This window comes from Mytilus trossulus, chromosome 10 (genome assembly GCF_036588685.1).
Source record: "Mytilus trossulus isolate FHL-02 chromosome 10, PNRI_Mtr1.1.1.hap1, whole genome shotgun sequence".
In the NCBI taxonomy this organism is placed as follows: domain Eukaryota; kingdom Metazoa; phylum Mollusca; class Bivalvia; order Mytilida; family Mytilidae; genus Mytilus; species Mytilus trossulus.
The window spans coordinates 55,889,687-55,905,326 of NC_086382.1; the positions used below are offsets into that span (position 1 = coordinate 55,889,687).

Consider the following 15,640-nt stretch of genomic DNA (forward strand, 5'->3'; position numbering starts at 1 on the left):
AAATGGTCTCAATTTCAAGAAGTCTACCATTTTAGTTTTGATAAAGTTGGATTGGTGAATAGAAAAAATCGCATAAAATGCACTATAAATAGTATTCTAAACGTTTCAAGAAAATGTAAAATCAAAAAAATACTGAACTCAGAGGAAAATTCAAAACGTAAAGTCTCTAATCAAATGGCAAAATCAAATGATAAAACCCATTAAACGAATGGACAACAATTGTCATATTCCTGACTTGCTACAGGCATTTTCAAATGTAGAAAATGACGATTTGAACCTGGTTGTAAAGTGCTTAACCTCTCACTTGTGTGACAGTCGCATCAAATTCCATTATATTTACAACGAAGCGTGAACAAAACAGACATAATAACTAAAAAGGAAAACACTGTGATTGTAGAACTCCATACAAATTATAGACAATATTCAAATGCACCTAGACTACAATATAGATATAATTGTCTGAATTATGAATGTATATACTAGTTTTGTGATCATGCTTTATTCTTTGTGTATTTCAAATGCTTAGTTCCATACTGAATGGTATGCATATCCCATTATTTAACTGAAACCGTTTAAATCTTTCGTCTGTTTAAATTTAGATATTGGTTCCATATTGTTTGCTTCTTCATGGGAGAAAATATAACCAGATTCTAGATAAAAGACGTCACAGTCGTATTTTTTCTGTATTGGTTCTATCTTTAATGTTCTGTCTTGGTCTACAGTTATGTGTGAAGACAAAGTCGTTTTAGAACACATTTTTCTAAAACTGTCTTTCAATAGTTCTCTTTAGGAAGGCTTTTTAAAATCATGAAAATAAAATCGTTCTTTCTGGAATAGGTACAATTAAAAACAGAGGCAGTAAATATACTCCACATGAAATTTCTAAAACCGAAATTAGTACCAAACTTTTGGTATAAATCCTTTATGTCTTTCAGTAAATTTATACCGAAATCAGAGCCAATACATTAAGGTGGCATTAATTTAAATTTCCTCCTAAATCGATTAAGAGGGATACAAATCAAGGTTATAAACATAAACTGAGGGAATCAAGAAACAGTAAGACCAGGTGACTAGGCGTCTCCTATTGTGTTTAGCACCCACCATGCGGAAAAAAAAAAACGTAAAATACTGACAAAAATACATAACTCCGAGGAAAAATCAAAATGGAAAGTCCGTAATCAAATTGCAAAATCAAAACTCAAACACATCAAACGAATGGATAAAAACCAAGGAGTTTGTATCTACATTTCCAAATTTTGTACAAAATGTTTTGTTTAACGAGAAAATCTTTCAATATTGAGCAATATTTATCTAATTCTGGTGAACAAGTTGTTGATAAACAGAGACATATAATACATTATGATATGTTTCTCTGTCAAATGGTCAAGCAAGACTTTAAAAGGACCTCACTAGTAAAAAGCTTGATGGCTTTCTGTGGTTATACTTGACATGCTTGGGTTACTCTGAGAAAATAGAGGTATATAAAGTCACAACCATTGCTATACTAGTATGTTAATGTTGTATTTAACTAGTTTCTAAAACTTATTACGCATTTGTTTATATTGCCTTTAACGAGGAACATATCATCTAGAATATCAGATCTAAATAACTATTGTTATCATTATGAATTAATAGTAGTGTAAAACCTATAAGAAAATCAAAAGTATGTACATGACTAGAAAAGGTTAAAATAATATTTGAAAATTTTGCAATTTTCCGAATTTATAAAACAAATCCACATCTGATTGGCAGTTATGCCGAACACGACACCTACTTATATTTTTTTATTTATGACATATACAATCAGAATTCTATTTACTAGAGCTTTTTGACCTACTAAGAGCCATTATTGGCTTCTCTTGGGTTGGATTGGTGCCGGTCTCTTTGCCATATTCCACATTTTTATTCTCAACTTTATTTAAGAATTGAATGCTTCTTTTTGTAAATTTATTGGGGTGTAAAAGCGTTGACCGAATATAAAAAAGAAGATGTGGTATGATTGCCAATGAGACAAATATCCACAAAAGACCAAAATGACACAAACATTAACAATTATAGGTCACCGTACGGCCTTCAACAATGAACAAAGCCCATACCGCATATAGTCAGCTATAAAAGGCCCCGATAAGACAATGTAAAACAATTCAAGCGAGAAAACTAACGGCCTTATTTATGTAAAAAAATGAACGAAAAACAAATATGTTACACATAAACAAACGACAACCACTGAATTACAGGCGCCTGACTTGGGACAGGCACATACATAAATAATGTGGCGGGGTTAAACATGTTAGCGGGATCCCAACCCTCCCCCTAACCTGGGACAGTGGTATAACAGTACAACATAAGAATGAACTATAAAAATCAGATGAAAAAGGCTTAACTCATCAGAGAGACAAAAAATAAAAGTGGACGTGGCCGGGTACTTATACATCCCGACACAAAAAAACACAATGAACAGATCTGAGAGTACTCGCAGTTATCTGACAGCTAGTTCAAAGCCATTAACAACTGATAAAAAAAAATCATGCCTCTCAGACTAAGCAATCAATCCGTACACATCCAACATACAATGGATTTAGTTTAAAGACGTCATAAACAGCCAGAGAAAAACATGACCTTGTGCAATGCCAAGTTTGTATAATTTTTAATTTTAGTTTCTTGTGTATAATTCGGAGTTTAGTATGGCGTCAATTATCACTGTACTAGTACAGATTCAGTACACATTTTTTAAGGGGCCAGCTGAAGGACGCCTACGGGTGCGGGAGTTTCTCGCTACATTGAAGACCCATTGGTGGCATTCGGCTGTTGTCTGCTCTATGGTCGGGTTGTTGTCGCTTTGACACATGACACATTTCCTTTCTCAATTTTATTGATATGTGGATTGTGGATATCTCATTAAAATCGGGCATAAAATTTATTTTTGGCAATGTTTTATTATATCTGTATGAAATATTTGGGAGAATTTCCGAATAGTGAAACCTTGCTTATTCCAATGTTGACTTTATTTTTAACTTTTTCCCGCCAAATGTCACTTCATCAACAATGATGCTGATGATATCGATAATGAGAATGACACGTCACAGGTTAGTTTACTGTTGAAGCTAAACAAGATAGTGCACAAAGTTATCATCGTTTTCAAAAGGCAGAGTATGATAAGATAAAAATACGGTAATGTTAACAATTTTTTGCCCCTTTCTCCTTTTGAATTATCTCCCCTCTTTACTTAGATCAGAGACTAGACTATTTTAGTAATAAAACCTTATTTATAAACTAATACTATACAGATGTAGTTCAAAATGTTTGTTAATGCAGAACTTAGTCTGGTAAGAACTGAAGTGTCTCTTATGTACCTGCATTATCTGTACAGGGGAAATGATATTCATCAGTTCCATGTTTATCTTCTAGTCCAACATGCCACAGTATGAAGCATAATTATATATTTAGCACTGAACATTATCAGCCATAATTTAAAGCCAGCCTCAAAATGTAGTAGCCTGTGCCACTTATTTTCTTTACCCTAGTCCCTTGCATTTTTATTCCCTGGTGAAATATTCTTGACAAGTGTATGTATGAAAATCCAACATGTGTACACATGGTAATCTTCTATAATATTACCTTTGTACCTAACTAATATTGGTACATTTATCTCCTAGAATTCTCATACAGTATAAATTGTATAATTTAAGGATTCAAAAAAGTATTATTTTAAGATTTCAGCAGAATGATCAAAGGATAGTTATAAATTTAAAAGACTTGCCGTATATATTAGATGGCTGGCCATGACAATGACATGACTGACATCCTCTCTTCACCATCACTAATCACAAGTATTATAGCTTTTGTGAAGTCATTTTCACAATGACATGATGTAAAGGATCAAATCAAATTAACAAAAAACATTGTGTACTGCAAAACACATAGCATATTGATATGTATAATATCATATTTAATTGCAGGTAGCCTGATAATGGTACACTAAAAGAAGAAGATGTGACTTGGTTTCAGATGTGGTACTGTACATAGCTGTTTGGGTAACATAGATGGTAGACATCACTCAATGTTGTGTTACAATAGCCATGACCTTCTTGGTATGCACATATTATAGTCGTATGATATTCTGTGTTGATACATGTAGCTAGGGTGCACTGTATATTTTTATGTCTATATATAATATCCATACATGTGTTTTGATATTGTTTGTTGTGATCTGCATGGTTGTGATATTAGTCATGCATTGTAAATAAGAATAATTTTTAAATACAAAACTAATTTTCATTTGAAATAACTTGTCTTTGTCTTTTTTTAATAACTAAACTGATTTTTATTTCAAATATCAAACTAATTTTCATTTGAAATATTGTGTCTTTGTTTTTCAAATAGCCAAACTGATGTACTTTAATTTTGTTTCTTTTTTTATTTTTCAACTTCCCTGGTAGTATGCTTGAGCCAATACTATATCTCATTTAAACCATGTAAAGGCTGTGGCCACCTCTTTATTTTCTTAGCAGAGATCTTTTTAATTGCAACCATACAAAATCACAGTGTATGGCTGAAGGGAACTAACTCTAACTTTTTAGCTGTGAAATATTTTCAATTTCTCAAAATTCAGAGTGAACAAGCATTTTTCTGATTTATATTTAAAACAAATTTATGTCCATAGGTCAATTAATAATCCTTAAATCTTCTGAACCAGATCAAAGCTATGACAAGATATTTCATCATGAATCTTAAGTCAATGTTTGCACTTCAGCAAGTCAAGCTGTGGAAATGTAAGACTGTGTTCAATAACAAAATGGCATATAGAGTGATTTATTTATTCCTGATTAGATTTGTTGAGGATGCACATCAGCAGACAATCTTATTTAATTCTACTAAATTATCTAACTAAATAACAATGCTTTTATATTATTGCTTTACACAGTTAAGCATTTCCATACTTTTTGTCTAGATGGTATTTTCAAGATAAAATATATAAACATGCATGTTTATCGTCAGCCAATTTTCTGTTTGATGTTGTATAAAAAAAAAATCAGGTAGGTATTGGTAAGTACATACATCCTTTATGTCGTAAATTTGTTGTTGTTTGAAATGATTTACAAATTAGATTAATTGTTATACTGTGGAATCATTGATGATCATAAATATATTAGTTGGATACCAATTTACGTTGGAAGAGGGGAATGACCAATTTAATTGTTTAAGGAATTGCAAATTTTCTTAAGGAATGTATGCAGACTGCCCCAAACCATGAAATTAAATATCCACAAATATGCAAGTTTTTCTCAAACCAGGACAAAATTGAAACCCATGAAAATATATGAATCCACACTCCTTTTAAGAATATATATTCTATACTGTCACAGTATAGAATATATATCTTTATAAGGGAGATTTTGAAGAAGTGAATAGATTAACATGTTATGCATTGATTTATTTTACCCTTTAATTTTTAACCTGAAATCAGTTGGACAATATTTTTAACTTAAAAAGAGAGAAGAGACTGAAAGATATGTAACTTAAGTTTACATGACAAAGAAATTTGATTTTTATAAGATGAATACTTGAAATCACCTTTGAGAACTATTTATTTTATCCAAAAAAAATGATAATAAGTAACGGAATAGATGATGGAAAAAAGGTTGTTGAGTTGAATTATTTTTCAATATTTCGAGCAGTAAAGGACCTTAAACTATTAATATGCTACAAAACGTTTTTGGATATTAAAATGAAAGCATAATATTATAGGGTTATTGCATGAATATTGGGGAATATTGTCTCGAGTAGAATTTTATATTGCACGAGCTTGTGAATGCAATATATGTTTTACGAGGGACAATGTTCCCAAATATTCATGCAATAACCCTTTTATTGTATAATAAGCAATAAAATATTTGAAAGTAAAATTTGGTTTAAAGTAGGATTTTGTCGTTGATAACTTCATGTATCTTGAAGAATATTGCACTCGTGCTAGTGCAATATAAGAATTTATTGCATGCTTAAGCTTTTGGTTACTTTCTGTGGGAAATATGAATCAAATATTATATTGCTATGCAATAAAATTATTTCTTAATGTTTTTCAATTCATAAGCAAACTTTTAATTTTGATACTACTAAGTTATAAAACACAGAACCAAATATTTCATCATATTTACAAGTGAATTGAAATAACTTGTAAAAATTACAAGGAAATTTAAAAACAAATTTAATTATGCTTTAGATAGATAATATAGTCCAGTAAACAAAACTTATTTATCCTAGCAGGTATTATCTATAAATAGAAGGAACTCTGAGGTTTCAATTTCAAAATTATAAACATCAATCAGCAACAGCAACCTAACAATTTAACAAAACTAAACAAAACACATATAGAGGTAGACATATGAATATTGTTTGATCAAATTAAATATTAGAACAGTGAATTTTAATTTTTCTTGTGTAGAGTATATCAGCTATTTTTAGGAGCTTGTACATGAAATAAGTGTTGCCTCTTAAATACACATCTTTTATTACAGAGAGGTCAAGATTGCTTTGCATTAACTGATGCATTTTTTAAAAGAAAATCTGGAAGTATTTTTCATGCTTTGCCAAGTTAATTGGAAACACCTCTATTTTTGCTCCTTTGTAATTAGAAGACAAATAAAAAAAAAGTACTGGTAGTAAATTGTCTGTATAGAATTATTAATTTCATGCCCTGTAACATTTTAAGTAGAAAGCAATATATTTACCTTAATTTATTCTTATCCTTATAAAATTATTGGTCTGTTCTTTTTATCAGACTTCCTTGTTTTGTCTCATCTATGAAAATTTAATGAGCTTCTAAAACATGAAATAAAACACACACACACAATTCTTAATTAGAAAAGGGGTATTGACATAATTAAATTCTGTTTCATGTTCAACACACTAAATTCCTCCAATCTAAGTTTTTATCCTCAGAGTTTTTATCTCATGAAATATTAACAGTAAATGAAGCTAGTCACATAAACTTAATTGTAAATTTGTTGAGAAAACCTAGAGTTATTTCCCCTTCAGTAATAAACTTTAATGTCAAATAACAGCAGTTTGAATGAGAAGTACAGTGATTTCCTGCGAGACCATTAAGCGACAATTTTGTTAAAAAGCAGTAATACTTATGTCATTAAAGGTTTTAAAGAAGACTAAAATACAGTATTTTATTATCATGATAAGTAGAGCAGGGAAGTTTCCAAAAGATATATGCTTTAGCTAGATCTTTACAGTTAGACCTTGAGAAAATTGTAAATGCTAATCGGAAGTCTATTAAATGGTCTGTTTAATTTTAAGAGGCTTATCAAACATGATTAACATTAGTTTATGATTTGTTTTAATGCTTTGTTATTGATTTGATATTATTTTGGCATAAATCTGTTCAATGCATGATATATTCAACCCAGAGTGAAGGAAATTGTTTTATGCAAGAAAGAACTAAGACTTTCTTTCAGTAAAATATAAAAAAAAAAAAAAAAACACCAAAAAGATGTTTTGCTTTGAAAATGACTTTGATCAAGTTAGATTGTCGAGGTTTCTTAAAATTCCAAGAAAGCTTTGATAATTCTATAGACTTCTTTAATAACCTAAACAGTTGTGTACCTAACTGATGATGCTGACAATGATATGTCCGTGTCCTATTTCTTTGTTGCATAAGAGAAAAATTATTTATCTCATTAATTGATATTCAATTTAATTAATTCAAAAATATCTAGAACAGCAAATTGTACTTTTAATGAAATTTTGAAAAGTTACTTGCTCATTTCAAATTTTAAAATAGTTATTTCCACATCAATTCTGTTGCTTATTTTCATTTTAATTATGAGATATCCTCACTTTCTTGGGAAATTCATGTAACAAACATTAGGATAAAAGAAATGAAGAAACCTCTTTAAGTTTGAATATAGTATTAACAACTGATTTCAATGTTAAATGTAATATAAATGAGAATTTCTATAAGATACAAAACAAATGGCAGTCCAACATCCATGCACAAGAAAGTGAAAATTTCATATCTTCTCTCAATTATAAAATGGTTAAGTAGTGCTATAAATCTGTCATTTCATACTGATAAGGGGACTGATATTATTACAACAAACAGATGTTTAAAACACAAAATTGTTAAACTTTTAAAGTTTAGGGAAAATGCACAGGCACTTATGGGGTTGACCCTCCCCCTTTTTTCCTAATTTTTGGTGTTTAATTAATTTTTTTTGGAATTGTTCTTGATGTTGTTTATCCTGACTTTTAAGATTAATTTGAAAACCCAATTATTTTTAAATATGTTTTTTTTTTTAATATTTTGATCTTGCAATTTATTAAAAAAAAAATTAAAAAAAAAAAAATCAAAATCACATATATATAAGAAAAAAAAGATACATTTCTTGATTGGTATTGTGTATTTATTTTAATCTCTTCTTGTAATTGTCACCTATGAATTGAGATAGAAACCATGTGGCATCTGTGAACTAACATAATATAATTGATGTGACAGTTTAATTTGAAAATATTGTGTTTTCTAAGTGGTGCAGGAGATAAGTTCACTTTTTATTCAACATCATTTTGATGCAAATTCTTGGGCTTAGTTTGAAGACTGAATGGCTTCATTTCAGTTTCACCGAACAATAATCACATTATTTTTGTATTCGTTAAAAATATCAAATCTTGAGGCTTGAAGAAATTGTTTCCAAAAACATTATGGCTGTGTTGTAGAAAATAGGACAAGTATTGGATTTTGGGGTTTCATTTAAAAGATATTTTAAAATTTCAAAACCAATTTAAATTTATGGTAAAATTCAGATTTTCATCTTATAACCACAAGGTCAAGCACTTGCATGAAAGACCAATTTTATTTAAGAACTTTATTCTCCACATCTGTGTTCTGACAGTCAAGAAGAGCAGATAAGCCCACCTTTTAGAAGTTCAATGTGGTGCTCACCTTTTGATGTCTAATATATCAAGCAAGGCTGTCACTTCTAGTCTCTAAGGATTATTAAAATGTGTTAACAAGTGAAATATAGACTAAGGCTCTGTGTTGAACGCATACTTTGACTTAAAATGGTTTACTTTTAACAAATTGTGACAATAGATGGAGAGTTCTCTCATAAATTGGCACTCATACCACACCTCTTTGTATACGATCTATAAATATGTTTTTTGCATCCTGATGTCCAAGTATGAACAAGAGAACAGTTAAGAAAATCTTCACCTGTTAGTACATACATGTATGTCCCCAAATGGTTATGCTTGATATTATTTGTTATTCCCAGCAGCTGTAACAAATATTGTCTGTAACAATTTGGTCACTATATGACTTACATTTGACACTTGATAAGATTTTTTCTAGTTGAGAAGGATTCTTAGAAATCTTACTTCGTATGTCAGAGTTTCAAAGAGTTTTCACTATAAAAATCCCTTTACACAATACATACAAGAGTGGTGGTGTAGTGGATAGCGCATCAGACTTTTAACATTAAGGTTCCTGATTCCATCCCTTTTCTTGAAAGAAAATTTCAGGGACTGAATTTTCGGATCTCCCTTTACACTATTTGTGAGGAGTCTTGAGAATCAATGATAGTTCATTGGAATGGGATGATAAATGGCTGACCCGTGTTAAGAGTATAGGCCATATCTCTTGCTTGAAAGGACACCCTTGTAGATTTAGAAAAAGAGCAGGCTAATGCCACACTTACACACCCAAAGTGGAAAGGGATTGATATAAGTTGCAATAACTTGTTTCCCTAATCACTATAAATAAATATGCTAAAACTTAAAACTACACACAATACAACACCATCAGTAAATTAGGGTCATTGCTACTTATATTTTACGCTTGAGTGCCTTCAGCTTATAATTTGTCAGCATGATAAGCTATCAGTACCAAACCAATAGTTGTATGTTAGTGGAGTCGACTCACAAAGAGCAGCCAATATACCCATAACATTTTTAGCACTTTGACTTCAGTATCATGCTTGCACCACTTTAAATATGGTCAACATTTTAGTGTGTGGTATTCATAATATTTTAACCCTTTTATTTTTGTAATTATAACTGTACATTTTCTTCAACACAGCCATTATTTTATGCTTGTCTAGTTATTGAAATTTTCAACTTAGATTTAATTTTGAAAGTTTTCTAACATTTTAATTATACCCAAAGCTCAAACAATTTTCCAGTGAAATTCAGTCTTCAAAGATATGAGTAATAATTGGTGTGTATAATTGTTTTTGTGTAGTTAATTGTTGTTGTTTACAGTGTGTGAAGTGAGTAACAGAAAAGATACAGAACTTTATGAGGTAAGATTAACTCTAAAACAGGTTTGTAACTCATCTTAAGAGATTCTTTGTGCTAATTGCCACCACCAAATAGCTTTCTCAAGGATCTTCAGGTAAAATACAAATTTGATAACATAACAAAGCATTACTGTGTGGTATAATTTTAACCAAACTTGAGCCCACCGTTTTCCCAAGATATTAGATTCATATTTGTTGACCCAATTGTGGTCTTTCAAATTGATACTTCTGATATATAAAAAAAAAGATGTCTTCGACCTCATTTTCAGGTTTCAATTACTTACTTATTGATCATTAAGTTTCTTGCTTGGAAAAGTTTTGCAATTTCATTTACTATATTAGAGATAAGAAGATGTGGCATAAATGCTAATGATACAACTCTCCATCCAAATCACAATTTATAAAAGTAAAGCATTATACTTTAAAGTATATTGTCTTCAATGCAGAGCCTTGGCTCCTACAGAACAGCAAGCTTAAAAGGGCCCTAAAAACTTACTAGTTTAAAATCATTCAAACGGGAACACCAACAGTCCAATCTATATAGATAACAAGAAAAGAGAAACACTTATGAACCACATCTACAAATGGCAACTACATTTGTACTGAACATGATTTTAGTCATCAGATTCCTAGTTAAGGACAGGCTCAAACAAATGCAGAGGGTTTAAACCTTATATGATTATATTTAAGTCGGTCAGAATTTTGTTCTTTGTTCATTCATCAATGTTGAATTTTCTAAATACATGTAGTTGAAACCTTTATCTCAAAATATTTTTTTTCATTTATAATCATGTAGGCAAGAAATTTCAGAATGTCTCCTGTCAAAATGTACACTTTAAAATATGAATAAAAGGAGGTGTGGGATATTCATTATTGTGACAGCCCTACAAAAACAAAATCATATAAAATATACATCTAATGAAAGATTGATGAAATTTCAATATAAATGTTCATTTCATCTTCTCATTTGCCTCTTTTCTAAGGTTTGTTTGTCTGTCTGGAATACATATTTGATGCTCGGAGTCTCAGCTGTTTTATACTTATTTGACCAATTTGTGATCTAATTGCATTAGTTGATCTAAGCTAGGAGTTCCTAGTAAAAAATACACCTAATGGCATAGCTTCATTATAAAACTTGAAAGAATATCTGTTTTATTAAATTACCAATGATATACATGAGACTTTTCATTAAAGAAATTGTTAAAAAAGTCCAGTTGGTTATTGTACAGTCTAACCAATCAATGCTTATTTGTCAATTATAGACATGTTTTTATATCACTTATGGACATTTTCACATCTTGATGACATTCTAACCTTATCGTTATTCCCCATTGATGTCGTTTTTATTCACGTTTATCTGTTCCCTAGTATAAAATCAAATTTGGTAATCTACTAGATTTCACTATACTGTCTTGTTTAGTGTCATTCAACTTGGGATTCAATTTTCTTCATTTTACTCTCGGTGGCCAACGAAATAGTGTCATGCATTCCAAGGAGTTAATTTCTTTATTTGGAATCGTTTAGTTGCATATTGGTTAGAAAGGAAATAACAAAATACTTGGAACGTTGATTGACGGTGAAAGTTTGCATTGGCTTAGATTAGGTCGTGTAATGTCTTTTTATCAGCGTTAGCAATCTTTATCAATTATTGACGAACAATAGAATCGTATCGTTTGATATCGTCAGTACAATCAAGTCTCATTTTTACTACATTGGAATGCAGTGATGTGAACGAGAGCTGATTTACTGTGAGAGGATTGTTTTTAAAAGTGATTAAGATTTAGCCATCCTTGAACAATTTTTTAACCTTATATAATTGTTACAGATAATGGCGTTAGGATTCTAGCAGAGAAGAAGAAGAAAAAAAAAGAAATATAAGGTCAGTTAATTTTGTTAACCTTTTATCATTTTTTTCAGTGTTATTTTGTAATGTAAAAATGAGATAAAATTTAAATATTGCATGTGTTTATAACATTTTATTACAGAATTGGAAAAAAAAGTTATGAAATTTAAACTGATGAATTTGATTGGAATGCAATATAGATTATTGATTTTAGCATGTTACAAGCCTTAAAATTGACAGTATAATTATACTATATGTAATGTTGAATATAGTAATTTTGAATTCCAGAACAGTAATTACGAACAAAGTAAATATGTATTGAATATAAGAAACCATTGATTTATAATCCCATGTACCTATTGAAAAACCAATTTAAGTAAGAAATTATTGCAACGGAAAGCTGAGGATAAAACATTTATACAGGCTATAATATATCAATACATAATTTCTTTTGAAAAAAGAAGTTGGTTAATACAGTAATTACAAATTTTTCATCTGAGAACATAAAACTTTTTACAACAGCACTGGTATGTTATAGCTGGTTCTCTTTCACAAGAGTAGTTTATGATTAAGGCTTGAGTAATAGAGGGAAACAAAAACTGATGTAATAAATAAATAAAAGCTCCAAATAAAAAGTTGGTTATGCAAAAACAGCTTATAGAAGCTTATTGAAACTATGATTTATTGAAACCCAAATTAGTCCAGTAAAATAGCTAACAATATACCTTTGTTTTTCCTGACCAGTTTGTCTTTTACAGCATAGAATATCTTATTTAAATATTGCAACAATTTTAGAAGAATGACTCCTGCCAAAAAATGTTATTAAACATATATATATTTATTAATGAGAAACAATGGTATGTCAATGAGACAGAAAAACAAATGTTAAGGACGATTGGGGTTTAAACGAAAATGATAAAAATATTTTTAATAATTTGCTGAAATGTAGTTTCTATCATGCATGTTTTTAAGCTACAGGTTACTGCAAAATTGTCAGATTTTGAATAGAAAACACAAGAAAAAATCAACATTGTTAATGTGCGATAAAAAGAAAAGAAAAGAAAAGAACACTAAGATAAACTAAAAAGAGATAGCTCTTATAATGTTTCTTTCTTAAAATAACAATAAAAGTTAGTGTCACAAGACTTATTTTCTAGCTACAAATCAAAAAAGGCATTCCTGTATAAAATTTCTTCAACTGAGTTATCTCCCCTCATAAGGCAAAGTTTTTTTTCTCTCTTAATAAAACAAATATTAATAAGTAAAATTGAAAATAAACATGGGGATTGTGTCAAAGAGACAACAACCGCACCAAGAGCAGTCAACGGCAGAAGTCCACCAATAGGTCTTCAATGCAGTGAGAAACTCCCACACCAAGAGGTGTCCTTCAGCTAGCCCCTATTAAAGGTGTCAATTTTTTAATGGTTTATACATGAGTTTATAACTATGTATTTTGTAAATAGAAACACAAGTTGTTATCCTGATTAAAGGAATTTTAAGAGACCATTTGAAAATATAATTTTTGTTCGAATGTTTATGTGAAGAAGTTATAATGATCGACAGCAGTATTTTGAGCTGCTCAGCTGCTGCTAAAATAAAGCAGTTTGATTTTTAAACTTTTTAAAAAAGTTGTTACACAGAACTGTAATTATTTAAAGTGAGATTTATTTAAGATTTTAACAATAATAACAATTTCAGAATATTCTTGTTAGAAATTTATTTCTGCTAAATTTATATTGGTTGTCTGAAAATAAACCCAGTTATGTATATTTTAACAGAATGTGAAATTGTATACTACCCTAACACTTTGATTTGACTTTTTCTTTGATATTATTGATAGCATTGAATCTATAATTTTATATAAAAGTGATCTACAGTGAGTGTGTTCCCTCGGTACGTCTTTGTCTATAAGTTTTCGTGACTACGGATAATTGCGGTATTACAAGTCTAACCATAAAAAGTATCTATTGATGATTGACCTGTCAATCAGAGGGTATCATATCTGAGATATGTCCATTGTTTTCAGACAAAAAATAATAATTTCTAGAGATCATATACTGAATCATATCTCGGTTGTGTACTCCCATTGTGTGATTTTCCTACATTTATTGCATTGAGAAGCAAATTCTTCCATTCTTAAAATGAAATTGCTTTTAAATTGAGTTGTAACTTCATTTGATGACTTCTGAGGTTGTTTTGGTGGAGGTTTCATGGTCATGATGATATATCAAATATAAATTATGAAAGGATTTACAGTAATAGGGCTGTCATTCATGGTGCATTTGTGATCCGTCTAAGGATAGAAGATTCTGATATGCCTCTTGACTTTGATTAGAACAGTAGATATAATGAGTTCTTTATTTGCCACTAACATAGATCAGTTGAAAATCTATTTTAGGCTGAGATAATCCCAAAGTTCTGTATTTGGATATCACTAATCATAGAAAGAATTAAGTTAAAATTATGGAGATTTCACTATTTATGAGTTCTAAAACTAGAAATAGGAAACCCACATTTTAACAAAAACTTCTATAAATTAATATAGTACTAAAATGCATAAGTAATTAATTCATTGGTTACTGAAGATAATTTTATGAATCTCTACAGGATTTGTTTAAGAAGAGACAAATCTGACTTTGTAAAAAAAGTCATTCTATTGACATGATTGAAACAAAAACAACCATAATTTGATACCATCAAGATACTTGAATTTGGAAACATATTTGTTACATTTGGAAGATGTGTTTTTCAACAATAGTCAGCATTCACATGGGAACCATATGTAACCCCTTTTTTCTGACTTTATTGTTCCTATAATCTGATGAGGCAAACTTCATACAGGAGCTTCTTTGCAACGAAGAAATACAAACTGCTAGCTTTTACTTCACATTCTGCTTTACAGATGATCTACATAATAGACAGTTAGGTGGTTATTTTGAGGGCATCTAAATATCCCATAAAAATTGAAAATACAAGATACCTCTGCTTCAGGCTTAAAATATTGAAACAGAGGTTAAGTGTAGTAAAGTTTTCATTCTTTTCAATAAATGATCATGCTGAACATGAGCACACTCATCTCCAAATGATCATTTCTGATGTCACATCAATGTAGGGTGACGGCCCGGCATGGGCCCGCTTGCATATAAATTCCAATGGGTTCAAATTATTGTCTTGAATCTCTATTGTAATTTGTTACGCTTTTTTTTGCCTGAACTGCTTGTTGTTGAAATCTCTCATTTTCAAATTTACGCTACAACTTGTGGATTCCAATGAGGATAAATTATTTTCTTCAATCAGTACTCATTCTGTCATAGAAATGTTACTGAAATATCTGGTTCAGAATTGTTGTACACCAAAGATTATTTTTGTAAATCATATTCCTTTATTTAACATTCCGATCAGACACCTCAATGGGCCTCTAATTTATATTGGAATTAACTTTATCATTCAAATGTTGGAGTTTCTTCGATTAGATCAAGTTGACAAAAGTTGATTA

The 15,640-nt window shown here is 30.1% G+C and overlaps 1 protein-coding gene across 6 annotated transcripts in view; it reads left to right on the forward strand.

Moving 5' to 3' along the window:
* Nucleotides 1-3,956: 3,956 nt before the first annotated feature.
* LOC134688209 (suppressor of lurcher protein 1-like) overlaps nt 3,957-15,640 on the forward strand; it is a 152,628-nt gene continuing 140,944 nt past the window's right edge. For 4 of the 6 annotated variants that reach the window (XM_063548684.1, XM_063548686.1, XM_063548685.1 and 1 more), the window contains exons 1-3: nt 3,963-4,091; nt 10,264-10,304; nt 12,127-12,180. The gene's annotated coding sequence lies outside the window, so the exon portion shown is untranslated. Of the gene's footprint in view, nt 4,092-10,263; nt 10,305-11,985; nt 12,181-15,640 lie in introns of those variants that run through there. The other 2 variants (XM_063548681.1, XM_063548682.1) reach the window with 2 other exon arrangements.